Consider the following 13538-nt stretch of genomic DNA (forward strand, 5'->3'; position numbering starts at 1 on the left):
CTCCTCCTCTACTACAGACACCTATAACCCCTCCTCCTCTACTACAGACACCTATAACCCCCCTCCTCCTCTACTACAGACACCTATAACCCTCCTCCTCTACTACAGACACCTATAACCCCTCCTCCTCTACTACAGACACCTATAACCCCCTCCTCTACTACAGACACCTATAACCCTCCTCCTCTACTACAGACACCTATAACCCCTCCTCCTCCTCTACTACAGACACCTATAACCCCTCCTCCTCTACTACAGACACCTATAACCCCTCCTCCTCTACTACAGACACCTATAACCCCCTCTACTACAGACACCTATAACCCCTCCTCCTCTACTACAGACACCTATAACCCTCCCCTCCTCTACTACAGACACCTATAACCCCTCCTCCTCCTCTACTACAGACACCTATAACCCCTCCTCCTCTACTACAGACACCTATAACCCCTCCTCCTCTAACAGACACCTATAACCCCCTCCTCCTCTACTACAGACACCTATAACCCCCCTCCTCCTCTACTACAGACACCTATAACCCCCCTCCTCCTCTACTACAGACACCTATAACCCCCCCTCCTCTACTACAGACACCTATAACCCCTCCTCCTCCTCTACTACAGACACCTATAACCCCCTCCTCTACTACAGACACCTATAACCACCTAACCCCTCCTCTACTACAGACACCTATAACCCTCCTCCTCTACTACAGACACCTATAACCCCTCCTCCTCCTCTACTACAGACACCTATAACCCTCCTCTACTACAGACACCTATAACCCCTCCTCCTCTACTACAGACACCTATAACCCCTCCTCCTCTACTACAGACACCTATAACCCCTCCTCCTCCTCTACTACAGACACCTATAACCCCTCCTCCTCCTCTACTACAGACACCTATAACCCCTCCTCCTCCTCTACTACAGACACCTATAACCCCTCCTCCTCTACTACAGACACCTATAACCCCTCCTCCTCCTCTACTACAGACACCTATAACCCCTCCTCTTCCTCTACTACAGACACCTATAACCCTCCTCCTCCTCTACTACAGACACCTATAACCCTCCTCCTCTACTACAGACACCTATAACCCCCTCCTCTACTACAGACACCTATAACCCCCCTCCTCCTCTACTACAGACACCTATAACCCCTCCTCCTCCTCTACTACAGACACCTATAACCCTCCTCCTCCTCTACTACAGACACCTATAACCCCCCTCCTCCTCTACTACAGACACCTATAACCCTCCTCCTCTACTACAGACACCTATAACCCCCCTCCTCCTCTACTACAGACACCTATAACCCCTCCTCCTCTACTACAGACACCTATAACCCCCCTCCTCCTCTACTACAGACACTTATAACCCCTCCTCCTCTACTACAGACACCTATAACCCCTCCTCCTCTACTACAGACACCTATAACCCCCTCCTCCTCTACTACAGACACCTATAACCCTCCTCCTCCTCTACTACAGACACCTATAACCCTCCTCCTCCTCTACTACAGACACCTATAACCCCTCCTGAGATGTGATCATGGCAGAGCGAACCCTGCTAGCTGTTGCTTTCTACTCTTTACGTTTGTTTTGTTTCGGGGGGTGCTGACCTCTGACCCATTGACCTTGCTACTGTTCCAGAGATATTCTGACCTTTGACCCATTGACCTTGCTACTGTTCCAGAGATATTCTGACCTTTGACCCATTGACCTTGCTACTGTTCCAGAGATATTTTTGATTAAAGCATGTTTCTGCTCAATAAACATTTTAGTTTTCACATTCTGGTCCTGTCTGGTGGTTCCATACACTTAACTTAGCTTAAGGTAGTCCATCGTATCCTAGACCTTTATACTCTTAGCTTAAGGTAGTCCATCGTATCCTAGACCTTTATACTCTTAGCTTAAGGTAGTCCATCGTATCCTAGACCTTTATACTCTTAGCTTAAGGTAGTCCATCGTATCCTAGACCTTTATACTCTTAGCTTAAGGTAGTCCATCGTATCCTAGACCTTTATACTCTTAGCTTAAGGTAGTCCATCGTATCCTAGACCTTTATACTCTTAGCTTAAGGTAGTCCATCGTATCCTAGACCTTTATACTCTTAGCTTAAGGTAGTCCATCGTATCCTAGACCTTTATACTCTTAGCTTAAGGTAGTCCATCGTATCCTAGACCTTTATACTCTTAGCTTAAGGTAGTCCATCGTATCCTAGATCTTTATACTCTTAGCTTAAGGTAGTCCATCGTATCCTAGACCTTTATACTCTTAGCTTAAGGTAGTCCATCGTATCCTAGACCTTTATACTCTTAGCTTAATGTAGTCCATCGTATCCTAGACCTTTATACTCTTAGCTTAAGGTAGTCCATCGTATCCTAGACCTTTATACTCTTAGCTTATCTGAAGGTAGTCCATCGTATACTAAATCTTTATACACACTTAGCTTAGTTTAATGTAGTCCATCGTATCCTAGACTTTTATACTCTTAGCTTAAGGTAGTCCATCGTATACTAAATCTTTATACACACTTAGCTTAGTTTAATGTAGTCCATCGTATCACAGACCTTTATACTCAGAGCACACCAAGGCCACAGACAGAGCACACGAAGGCCACAGACAGAGCACACAGGGATATGACCCTGACTAGACTACGTTACGGGGATATGACCCTGACTAGACTACGTTACAGGGATATGACCCTGACTAGACTACGTTACGGGGATATGACCCTGACTAGACTACGTTACGGGGATATGACCCTGACTAGACTACGTTACAGGGATATGACCCTGACTGGACTACGTTACAGGGATATGACCCTGACTAGACTACGTTAGGGGGATATGACTAGACTACGTTACAGGGATATGACTAGACTACGTTACAGGGATATGACCCTGACTAGACTACGTTACAGGGATATGACCCTGACTAGACTACGTTACGGGGATATGACCCTGACTAGACTACGTTAGGGGGATATGACCCTGACTAGACTACGTTACAGGGATATGACCCTGACTAGACTACGTTACAGGGATATGACCCTGACTAGACTACGTTAGGGGGATATGACCCTGACTAGACAACGTTACAGGGATATGACCCTGACTAGACTACGTTACAGGGATATGACCCTGACTAGACTACGTTACATGGATATGACCCTGACTAGGCTACGTTACGGGGATATGACCCTGACTAGACTACGTTACAGGGATATGACCCTGACTAGACTACGTTACAGGGATATGACCCTGACTAGACTACGTTACATGGATATGACCCTGACTAGACTACGTTACAGGGATATGACCCTGACTAGACTACGTTACGGGGATATGACTAGACTACGTTACAGGGATATGACCCTGACTAGACTACGTTACGGGGATATGACCCTGACTAGACTACGTTACAGGGATATGACCCTGACTAGACTACGTTACAGGGATATGACCCTGACTAGACTACGTTACAGGGATATGACCCTGACTAGACTACGTTACAGGGATATGACCCTGACTAGACTACGTTACAGGGATATGACCCTGACTAGACTACGTTACAGGGATATGACCCTGACTAGACTACGTTACAGGGATATGACCCTGACTAGACTACGTTACAGGGATATGACCCTGACTAGACTACGTTACGGGGATATGACCCTGACTAGACTACGTTACGGGGATATGACCCTGACTAGACTACGTTACAGGGATATGACCCTGACTAGACTACGTTACAGGGATATGACTAGACTACGTTACGGGGATATGACCCTGACTAGACTACGTTACAGGGATATGACCCTGACTAGACTACGTTACAGGGATATGACTAGACTACGTACCGGGGATATGACCCTGACTAGACTACGTTACGGGGATATGACCCTGACTAGACTACGTTACAGGGATATGACCCTGACTAGACTACGTTACAAGGATATGACCCTGACTAGACTACGTTACAGGGATATGACCCTGACTAGACTACGTTACGGGGATATGACCCTGACTAGACTACGTTACAGGGATATGACCCTGACTAGGCTACGTTACAGGGATATGACCCTGACTAGACTACGTTACAGGGATATGACCCTGACTAGACTACGTCACAGGGATATGACTAGACTACGTTACGGGGATATGACCCTGACTAGACTACGTTACAGGGATATGACTAGACTACGTTACGGGGATATGACCCTGACTAGACTACGTTACGGGGATATGACCCTGACTAGACTACGTTACAGGGATATGACCCTGACTAGACTACGTTACAGGGATATGACCTGACTAGACTACGTTACGGGGATATGACCCTGACTAGACTACGTTACAGGGATATGACCCTGACTAGACTACGTTACGGGGATATGACCCTGACTAGACTACGTTACAGGGATATGACCCTGACTAGACTACGTTACGGGGATATGACCCTGACTAGACTACGTTACGGGGATATGACCCTGACTAGACTACGTTACGGGGATATGACCCTGACTAGACGGGGTTACCCGGGGACAGGGATATGACCCTGACTAGACTACGTTACAGGGATATGACCCTGACTAGACTACGTTACAGGGATATGACCCTGACTAGACTACGTTACAGGGATATGACCCTGACTAGACTACGTTACAGGGATATGACCCTGACTAGACTACGTTACAGGGATATGACCCTGACTAGACTACGTTACAAGGATATGACTAGACTACGTTACGGTCTGTTGTGGTGTAGAGCAGCCTGAGAGCAGCCTGACCCTCCCAGTCTGTTGTGGTGGAGCAGCCTGACCCTCCCAGTCTGTTGTGGTGTAGAGCAGCCTGACCCTCCCAGTCTGTTGTGGTGTGGAGCAGCCTGACCCTCCCAGTCTGTTGTGACCCTCCCAGTCTGTTGTGGTGTAGAGCAGCCTGACCCTCCCAGTCTGTAGTGGTGTAGAGCAGCCTGACCCTCCCAGTCTGTTGTGGTGAAGCAGCCTGACCCTCCCAGTCTGTTGTGGTGTAGAGCAGCCTGACCCTCCCAGTCTGTTGTGGTGTAGCAGCCTGACCCTCCCAGTCTGTTGTGGTGTAGAGCAGCCTGAGCCCCTCCCAGTCTGTTGTGGTTGAGCAGCCTGACCCTCCCAGTCTGTTGTGGTGTAGAGCAGCCTGACCCTCCCAGTCTGTAGTGGTGCAGAGCAGCCTGACCCTCCCAGTCTGTTGTGGTGTAGAGCAGCCTGACCCTCCCAGTCTGTTGTGGTGTAGAGCAGCCTGACCCTCCCAGTCTGTAGTGGTGGAGCAGCCTGACCCTCCCAGTCTGTTGTGGTGTGGAGCAGCCTGACCCTCCCAGTCTGTTGTGGTGTGGAGCAGCCTGACCCTCCCAGTCTGTAGTGGTGAAGCAGCCTGACCCCCCAGTCTGTAGTGGTGGAGCAGCCTGACCCTCCCAGTCTGTTGTGGTGTAGCAGCCTGACCCTCCCAGTCTGTTGTGGTGTAGAGCAGCCTGACCCTCCCAGTCTGTAGTGGTGGAGCAGCCTGACCCTCCCAGTCTGTAGTGGTGAAGCAGCCTGACCCTCCCAGTCTGTAGTGGTGGAGCAGCCTGACCCTCCCAGTCTGTTGTGGTGTAGAGCAGCCTGACCCTCCCAGTCTGTTGTGGTGGAGCAGCCTGACCCTCCCAGTCTGTAGTGGTGGAGCAGCCTGACCCTCCCAGTCTGTTGTGGTGTAGAGCAGCCTGACCCTCCCAGTCTGTTGTGGTGTAGCAGCCTGACCCTCCCAGTCTGTTGTGGTGTAGAGCAGCCTGACCCTCCCAGTCTGTAGTGGTGGAGCAGCCTGACCCTCCCAGTCTGTTGTGGTGTAGAGCAGCCTGACCCTCCCAGTCTGTTGTGGTGTGGAGCAGCCTGACCCTCCCAGTCTGTAGTGGTGTAGCAGCCTGACCCTCCCAGTCTGTAGTGGTGTAGAGCAGCCTGACCCTCCCAGTCTGTAGTGGTGTAGAGCAGCCTGACCCTCCCAGTCTGTTGTGGTGTGGAGCAGCCTGACCCTCCCAGTCTGTAGTGGTGTAGAGCAGCCTGACCCTCCCAGTCTGTTGTGGTGTAGAGCAGCCTGACCCTCCCAGTCTGTTGTGGTGTAGCAGCCTGACCCTCCCAGTCTGTAGTGGTGGAGCAGCCTGACCCTCCCAGTCTGTTGTGGTGCAGAGCAGCCTGACCCTCCCAGTCTGTTGTGGTGCAGAGCAGCCTGACCCTCCCAGTCTGTAGTTGTTGAGCAGCCTGACCCTCCCAGTCTGTTGTGGTGTAGAGCAGCCTGACCCTCCCAGTCTGTTGTGGTGTAGAGCAGCCTGACCCTCCCAGTCTGTAGTGGTGTAGAGCAGCCTGACCCTCCCAGTCTGTTGTGGTGTAGAGCAGCCTGACCCTCCCAGTCTGTAGTGGTGTAGAGCAGCCTGACCCTCCCAGTCTGTAGTGGTGTAGAGCAGCCTGACCCTCCCAGTCTGTAGTGGTGTAGAGCAGCCTGACCCTCCCAGTCTGTAGTGGTGGAGCAGCCTGACCCTCCCTGTCTGTTGTGGTGTAGCAACCTGACCCTCCCAGTCTGTAGTGGTGTAGAGCAGCCTGACCCTCCCAGTCTGTTGTGGTGTAGCAGCCTGACCCTCCCAGTCTGTAGTGGTGGAGCAGCCTGACCCTCCCAGTCTGTTGTGGTGCAGAGCAGCCTGACCCTCCCAGTCTGTTGTGGTGCAGAGCAGCCTGACCCTCCCAGTCTGTTGTGGTGCAGAGCAGCCTGACCCTCCCAGTCTGTTGTGGTGCAGAGCAGCCTGACCCTCCCAGTCTGTAGTGGTTGAGCAGCCTGACCCTCCCAGTCTGTTGTGGTGTAGAGCAGCCTGACCCTCCCAGTCTGTTGTGGTGTCACCCTCTCTTTCCTCTCCTCACTACCTTTCACCCTCTCTCTCCTCTACCTTTCACCCTCTCTCTCCTCTCTCCTCTCCCTTTCACCCTCTCTCTCCTCTCTCCTCTCCCTTTCACCCTCTCTCTCCTCTCTCCTCTACCTTTCACCCTCTCTCTCCTCTCTCCTCTACCTTTCACCCTCTCTCTCCTCTACCCTCTCCCTTTCACCCTCTCTCTCCTCTCTCCTCTACCTTTCACCCTCTCTCTCCTCTACCCTCTACCTTTCACCCTCTCTCTCTCCTCTACCCTCTACCTTTCACCCTCTCTCTCTCCTCTACCCTCTACCTTTCACCCTCTCTCTCCTCTACCTTTCACCCTCTCTCTCCTCTCCTCTACCTTTCACCCTCTCTCTCCTCTCCTCTACCTTTCACCCTCTCTCTCCTCTACCTTTCACCCTCTCTCTCCTCTCCTCTACCATTCACCCTCTCTCTCCTCTCCTCTACCTTTCACCCTCTCTCTCTCCTCTACTCTCTACCTTTCACCCTCTCTCTCCTCTACCTTTCACCCTCTCTCTCCTCTACCATCTACCTTCCACCCTCTCTCTCCTCTACTCTCTACCTTTCACCCTCTCTCCTCTACCTTTCACCCTCTCTCTCCTCTACCCTCTACCTTTCACCCTCTCTCTCCTCTACCATCTACCTTCCACCCTCTCTCTCTCCTCTACCCTCTACCTTTCACCCTCTCTCTCCTCTACCATCTGCCTTCCACCCTCTCTCTCTCCTCTACCCTCTGCCTTCCACCCTCTCTATCTCCTCTCTCCTCTACCCTCTACCTTCCACTCTCTCTCTCCTCTACCATCTACCTTCCACCCTCTCTCTCTCCTCTACCCTCTACCTTTCACCCTCTCTCTCCTCTACCCTCTACCTTTCACCCTCTCTCTCCTCTCTCCTCTACCCTCTACCTTTCACCCTCTCTCTCCTCTCTCCTCTACCTTTCACCCTCTCTCTCCTCTCTCCTCTACCCTCTGCCTTCCACTCTCTCCTCTACCTTTCACCCCCTCTCTCCTCTACCCTCGACCTTTCACCCTCTCTCTCCTCTACCCTTCACCCCCTCTCTCCTCTCTCCACTACCTTTCACCCCCTGGGCTAGCTTGTGTTCATGTAGGAACTTGCTCTGCGTTCCCCCAGGGCCTCTCCCCTCCTCTCACAGCGTGTTCTTTTATCCAGTGTGTTTTTACAGCTGTGCAGCGCAGTGCCGTGACCTCTGAGACTGGTGTGACCCCGTTGTGTGTTTGTGTCCTGTCTGTCTCTTAGTGTAAAATCTGTCATATTCATTCAATCTGTTTTCAAGAGAGAGAGCCTGTTTACTGACTGACCAACAAACTGCATAGACTGGCTACCACGGGGTTTACAATGTGTGTTTGTGTACTTGCATACTTGTGTTTGTGTCAGACATTTTGCGATTGAGTACAAGAGGAAGGGGGGGAGAGAAGGCCAGGGAGGGGGAGAAAGGAGGTCAGGGAGGGGGGGAGAGATGAGGTCAGGGAGGGAGGAGAGAGGAGGTCGGGGGGGGGGAGAGAGGGGGTTGGGGAGGGGAAGAGAGGAAGTCGGGGGGGGGGGAGAGAGGAGGTCGGGGAGGGGGGGAGAGAGGAGGTCGGGGAGGGGGGAGAGAGGAGGTCGGGGAGGGGGGGAGAGAGGAGGTCGGGGAGGGGGAGAGAGGAGGTCGGGGAGGGGGGAGAGAGGAGGTCGGGGAGGGGGGGAGAGAGGAGGTCGGGGAGGGGGGGAGAGAGGAGGTCGGGGAGGGGGGAGAGGAGGTCGGGGAGGTCGGGGAGAGAGGAGGTCGGGGAGGGGGAGAGAGGAGGTCGGGGAGGGGGAGAGAGGAGGTCGGGGGAGGGGAGAGAGAGGAGGTCGGGGAGGGGGGGAGAGAGGATGTCGGGGAGGGGGAGAGAGAAGGTCGGGGAGGGGGAGAGAGAAGGTCGGGGAGGGGGGGAGAGAGGAGGTCGGAGAGAGAGGAGGTCGGGGGGGGAGAGAGGATGTCGGGGAGGGGGGAGAGAGGAGGTCGGGGAGGGGGAGAGAGGAGGTCGAGGAGGGGGGAGAGAGGAGGTCGGGGAGGGGGAGAGAGGAGGTCGGGGAGGGGGAGAGAGGAGGTCGGGGAGGGGGAAGAGAGGAAGTCGGGGGGGGGGAGAGAGAGGAGATCGGGGAGGGGGAGAGAGGAGGTCGGGAGGGGGAGAGAGAGGAGGTCAGGGAGGGGAGAAAGGAGGTCGGGCAGGGGGGAGAGAGGAGAATGGGGAGGGGTAGAGAGGCGGTGGGGGAGGGGGAGAGCGGGAGGTCAGGGAGGGGAGAGCGGGAAGTCAGGGAGGGGGAGAGAGAGTAGTTCGGGGGAGGGGGAGAGAGTAGGTTGGGGAGGGGGAGAGCGGGAGGTCAGGGAGGGGGAGAAAGGAGGTCAGGGAGGGGGAGAGAGGAGGTCAGGGAGGGGGAGAGCGGGAGGTCAGGGAGGGGGAGGGGAGGTCAGGTAGGGGAGAGAGGAGGCAAGGGAGGGGGAGAGGAGGCAAGGGAGGGGGAGAGAGGAGGTCAGGGAGAGAGGAGGTCAGGGAGAGGGGACAGAGGAGTTCAGGGAGGGGGAGAGAGGAGGTCAGGGAGGGGGAGAGCGGGAGGTCAGGGAGGGGGAGAGCGGGAGGTCAGGGAGGGGGGAGAGGAGGTCAGGGAGGGGAGAGAGGAGGCAAGGGAGGGGGAGAGGAGGCAAGGGAGGGGGAGAGAGGAGGTCAGGGAGAGAGGAGGTCAGGGAGAGGGGGACAGAGGAGTTCAGGGAGGGGGAGAGAGGAGGTCAGGGAGGGGGAGAGCGGGAGGTCAGGGAGGGGGAGAGCGGGAGGTCAGGGAGGGGGAGAGGAGGTCAGGGAGGGGGGGAGAGGAGGTCAGGGAGGGGAGAGAGGAGGCAAGGGAGGGGGAGAGAGGTGGTCAGGGAGAGAGGAGGTCAGGGAGGGGGGAGAGAGGAGGTCAGGGAGGGGGAGAGCGGGAGGTCAGGGAGGGGGAGAGGAGGTCAGGGAGGGGAGAGAGGAGGCAAGGGAGGGGGAGAGAGGTGGTCAGGGAGGGAGAGAGGAGGTCGGGGAGAGCGGGAGGTCAGGGAGGGGAGGGGAGGTCAGGTAGGGGAGAGAGGAGGCAAGGGAGGGGGAGAGGAGGCAAGGGAGGGGGGAGAGAGGAGGTCAGGGAGAGGAGGTCAGGGAGAGGGGGACAGAGGAGTTCAGGGAGGGGGAGAGAGGAGGTCAGGGAGGGGGAGAGCGGGAGGTCAGGGAGGGGGAGGGGGAGGTCAGGGAGGGGGAGAGGAGGTCAGGGAGGGAGAGAGGAGGCAAGGGAGGGGGGAGAGAGGTGGTCAGGGAGAGGAGGTCAGGGAGAGAGGAGGTCAGGGAGGGGGAGAGAGGAGGTCAGGGAGGGGGGGAGAGCGGGAGGTCAGGGAGGGGGAGAGGAGGTCAGGGGGGGAGAGAGGAGGCAAGGGAGGGGGAGAGAGGTGGTCAGGGAGAGAGGAGGTCGGGGAGAGCGGGAGGTCAGGGAGGGGGAGGGGAGGTCAGGTAGGGGAGAGAGGAGGCAAGGGAGGGGGAGAGGAGGCAAGGGAGGGGAGAGAGGAGGTCAGGAGAGAGAGGTCAGGGAGAGGGGGACAGAGGAGTTCAGGGAGGGGGAGAGAGGAGGTCAGGGAGGGGGAGAGCGGGAGGTCAGGGAGGGGGGGAGCGGGAGGTCAGGGAGGGGGAGAGGAGATCAGGGAGCGGAGAGAGGAGGCAAGGGAGGGGGGAGAGAGGTGGTCAGGGAGAGAGGAGGTCAGGGAGGGGGGGGGAGTCTGAAAAATATGGTGTGTGTCCTTAATTAAGGAGCTTAACATAATTGCTCATGTAAGTTGCTCTGGTTAAGAGTGAATGACCGAAATGTCAAATGGAAAGAGAAGATGAGGGTGGTTGACCAGAGCAGTATATCATTCTGTTCAGACCAGAGCAGTATATCATTCTGTTCAGACCAGAGCAGTATATCATTCTGTTCAGACCAGAGCAGTATATCATTCTGTTCAGACCAGAGCAGTATATCATTCTGTTCAGACCAGAGCAGTATATCATTCTGTTCAGACCAGAGCAGTATATCATTCTGTTCAGAGCAGTATATCATTCTGTTCAGACCAGAGCAGTATATCATTCTGTTCAGACCAGAGCAGTATATCATTCTGTTCAGACCAGAGCAGTATATCATTCTGTTCAGACCAGAGCAGTATATCATTCTGTTCAGACCAGAGCAGTATATCATTCTGTTCAGACCAGAGCAGTATATCATTCTGTTCAGAGCAGTATATCATTCTGTTCAGAGCAGTATATCATTCTGTTCAGACCAGAGCAGTATATCATTCTGTTCAGAGCAGTATATCATTCTGGTCAGACCAGAGCAGTATATCATTCTGTTCAGACCAGAGCAGTATATCATTCTGTTCAGACCAGAGCAGTATATCATTCTGTTCAGACCAGAGCAGTATATCATTCTGTTCAGACCAGAGCAGTATATCATTCTGTTCAGACCAGAGCAGTATATCATTCTGTTCAGACCAGAGCAGTATATCATTCTGTTCAGACCAGAGCAGTATATCATTCTGGTCAGACCAGAGCAGTATATCATTCTGTTCAGACCAGAGCAGTATATCATTCTGTTCAGACCAGAGCAGTATATCATTCTGTTCAGACCAGAGCAGTATATCATTCTGTTCAGACCAGAGCAGTATATCATTCTGTTCAGACCAGAGCAGTATATCATTCTGTTCAGACCAGAGCAGTATATCATTCTGTTCAGACCAGAGCAGTATATCATTCTGTTCAGACCAGAGCAGTATATCATTCTGTTCAGACCAGAGCAGTATATCATTCTGTTCAGACCAGAGCAGTATATCATTCTGTTGCAGGCTGTTCAGACCAGAGCAGTATATCATTCTGGTCAGACCAGAGCAGTATATCATTCTGTTCAGACCAGAGCAGTATATCATTCTGTTCAGACCAGAGCAGTATATCATTCTGTTCAGACCAGAGCAGTATATCATTCTGTTCAGACCAGAGCAGTATATCATTCTGTTCAGACCAGAGCAGTATATCATTCTGTTCAGACCAGAGCAGTATATCATTCTGTTCAGACCAGAGCAGTATATCATTCTGTTCAGACCAGAGCAGTATATCATTCTGTTCAGACCAGAGCAGTATATCATTCTGTTCAGACCAGAGCAGTATATCATTCTGTTCAGACCAGAGCAGTATATCATTCTGTTCAGACCAGAGCAGTATATCATTCTGTTCAGACCAGAGCAGTATATCATTCTGTTCAGACCAGAGCAGTATATCATTCTGTTCAGACCAGAGCAGTATATCATTCTGTTCAGACCAGAGCAGTATATCATTCTGTTCAGACCAGAGCAGTATATCATTCTGTTCAGACCAGAGCAGTATATCATTCTGTTCAGACCAGAGCAGTATATCATTCTGTTCAGACCAGAGCAGTATATCATTCTGTTCAGACCAGAGCAGTATATCATTCTGTTCAGACCAGAGCAGTATATCATTCTGTTCAGACCAGAGCAGTATATCATTCTGTTCAGACCAGAGCAGTATATCATTCTGTTCAGACCAGAGCAGTATATCATTCTGTTCAGACCAGAGCAGTATATCATTCTGTTCAGACCAGAGCAGTATATCATTCTGTTCAGACCAGAGCAGTATATCATTCTGTTCAGACCAGAGCAGTATATCATTCTGTTCAGACCAGAGCAGTATATCATTCTGTTCAGACCAGAGCAGTATATCATTCTGTTCAGACCAGAGCAGTATATCATTCTGTTCAGACCAGAGCAGTATATCATTCTGTTCAGACCAGAGCAGTATATCATTCTGTTCAGACCAGAGCAGTATATCATTCTGTTCAGACCAGAGCAGTATATCATTCTGTTCAGACCAGAGCAGTATATCATTCTGTTCAGACCAGAGCAGTATATCATTCTGTTCAGAGCAGTATATCATTCTGTTCAGACCAGAGCAGTATATCATTCTGTTCAGAGCAGTATATCATTCTGGTCAGACCAGAGCAGTATATCATTCTGTTCAGACCAGAGCAGTATATCATTCTGTTCAGACCAGAGCAGTATATCATTCTGTTCAGACCAGAGCAGTATATCATTCTGGTCAGACCAGAGCAGTATATCATTCTGTTCAGACCAGAGCAGTATATCATTCTGTTCAGACCAGAGCAGTATATCATTCTGTTCAGACCAGAGCAGTATATCATTCTGTTCAGACCAGAGCAGTATATCATTCTGTTCAGACCAGAGCAGTATATCATTCTGTTCAGACCAGAGCAGTATATCATTCTGTTCAGACCAGAGCAGTATATCATTCTGTTCAGACCAGAGCAGTATATCATTCTGTTCAGACCAGAGCAGTATATCATTCTGTTCAGACCAGAGCAGTATATCATTCTGTTCAGACCAGAGCAGTATATCATTCTGTTGCAGGCTGTTCAGACCAGAGCAGTATATCATTCTGGTCAGACCAGAGCAGTATATCATTCTGTTCAGACCAGAGCAGTATATCATTCTGTTCAGACCAGAGCAGTATATCATTCTGTTCAGACCAGAGCAGTATATCATTCTGTTCAGACC

General features: G+C 52.2%; 1 long non-coding RNA gene across 1 annotated transcript; it reads right to left on the bottom strand.

Annotated features, from left to right (window-relative positions):
• Nucleotides 1-1607: 1607 nt before the first annotated feature.
• On the bottom strand, nt 1608-1853 carry LOC121843618. The gene is made up of 2 exons (XR_006081687.1): nt 1683-1853; nt 1608-1639 (listed from the first exon to the last, which is right to left on the bottom strand). It is a non-coding gene; the product is annotated as an uncharacterized LOC121843618 (long non-coding RNA).
• Between the last annotated feature and the right edge of the window lie 11685 nt (nt 1854-13538).

This window comes from Oncorhynchus tshawytscha, unplaced genomic scaffold (assembly GCF_018296145.1).
Source record: "Oncorhynchus tshawytscha isolate Ot180627B unplaced genomic scaffold, Otsh_v2.0 Un_contig_2457_pilon_pilon, whole genome shotgun sequence".
NCBI lineage: Eukaryota > Metazoa > Chordata > Actinopteri > Salmoniformes > Salmonidae > Oncorhynchus > Oncorhynchus tshawytscha.